This window comes from Hylobates moloch, unplaced genomic scaffold (assembly GCF_009828535.3).
Source record: "Hylobates moloch isolate HMO894 unplaced genomic scaffold, HMol_V3 SCAFFOLD_106, whole genome shotgun sequence".
In the NCBI taxonomy this organism is placed as follows: domain Eukaryota; kingdom Metazoa; phylum Chordata; class Mammalia; order Primates; family Hylobatidae; genus Hylobates; species Hylobates moloch.
This window is the reverse complement of record NW_026652381.1, coordinates 1-1,442: the sequence shown is the minus strand read 5'-3', so window position 1 is coordinate 1,442 and position 1,442 is coordinate 1.

Genomic DNA, 1,442 nt, shown 5'->3' with positions numbered 1-1,442 from the left:
TCTCTGAAATGCTTTCAAAGCCTTTTACCCTTGCTCTTGGATACTTGCACTAAGCTCCTTTTTGTGCAAATACTCTAAGCCTTATTGAATTTCCCCCCTGAAAATCAGCTTTTCTTTTTGACCACTTGACTAGGCTGCAAATTTTCCAAACTTTTGAGCTCTGCTTCTCATTTAAATAGAAGTTCCAACTTGAGGTCATTTCTTAGGTCATACATAATAACACAGGCTATTCGATGCAGACAGGCCACCTCTTCAGCTATGCTGCCTAGATGTTCATTCCACAAGATACATCCTAAATCATCACCCCCAAGTTCATCATTTCACAGATCTCCAGGGCAGGGTCACTCTGCAGCCTCTGTTGGGCCAATCAAATGTAACTTTGGCTCCTATTCACAGGAAATTCCTGATTTTCCTCTGAGAACTTTTAAGTCTGGCCTTCACTGTCCATCCTTCTGTCAGCCTTCTGATCACAAGTATATAACAATTCTCTACAGTGGTCCAAGCTTTTCCTCATCTTGCTGTCTTTTAAGCTTTCCCAACTCTCCCAACCTCTGTCTTTTTCCCACTTCTGAACCTGCTTCTACATTGTCAGCTATCTGTGTCACAGCCTGGCAATGTGGTAAAAGAAGAAAAGTCCATTTTCAGGGAAAAAATTCACACAGGCTTCAGATATTTGCATGAAAAGAAGCTGAGTGCCGCTTGCCAAGACAATGGGGAAAAGGCCTTGAAGGCATTTCATAGCTCGACTTCACAGTACTAACTTTCTGTATGATCAAAAAGAAAAGAGGTTTCATTGGCTCACGGTTCTGCAGGCTGGAAAGGAAGCATAGTGGCTTCTGCTTCTGGGAGGACTCAGGTGCCTCCCAATTATACTAGAAGGCCAGGGGGCAAGGAGATGTTTCATACAGCAGGAGAACGAGCAAGACAGACAAAGGAAAGAGGTGCCACACCCTGTTATACAAGCAAATCTCATGAGAACTCACTATCATGAGGTCAGCATCAAGAAGACGATGCTTAACCACTGGTGAAGGCTTCCACCCTGCAAAACCACCTCCCCGTTTCCAGGCAGAAGCATGCTGCAGAGGCAGAGTCCCTTGCGAAACTTCTGCGAGGGCAGTGCAGAAGGAAAATATGGGCTTGGAGGCCCAAAGCAGGAGCCACCACCCTCCAGACCCCAGGTGCACCCTTGCAGAGGTGGCTAGTTGGTCTCTGAGCCAACATGGCCTTGCGTGGCATGGAAAGGACCCATCTACTGACATGCTACTCTGAGAAAGCTTCTCCCAACTTGGCCCAAATTCTAAGTCTGGCCAGGACCACAGAAGGCAGATCTACTGGGTGGTAATCCTGGCTGCTTTCTGCACTTGAATATAAAGTCCTCCCCAAGACCTGTGGTCCGCCTCTTGGCAACCAAGAAGCCTGCAGTGCCATACGACCCGAGGCAC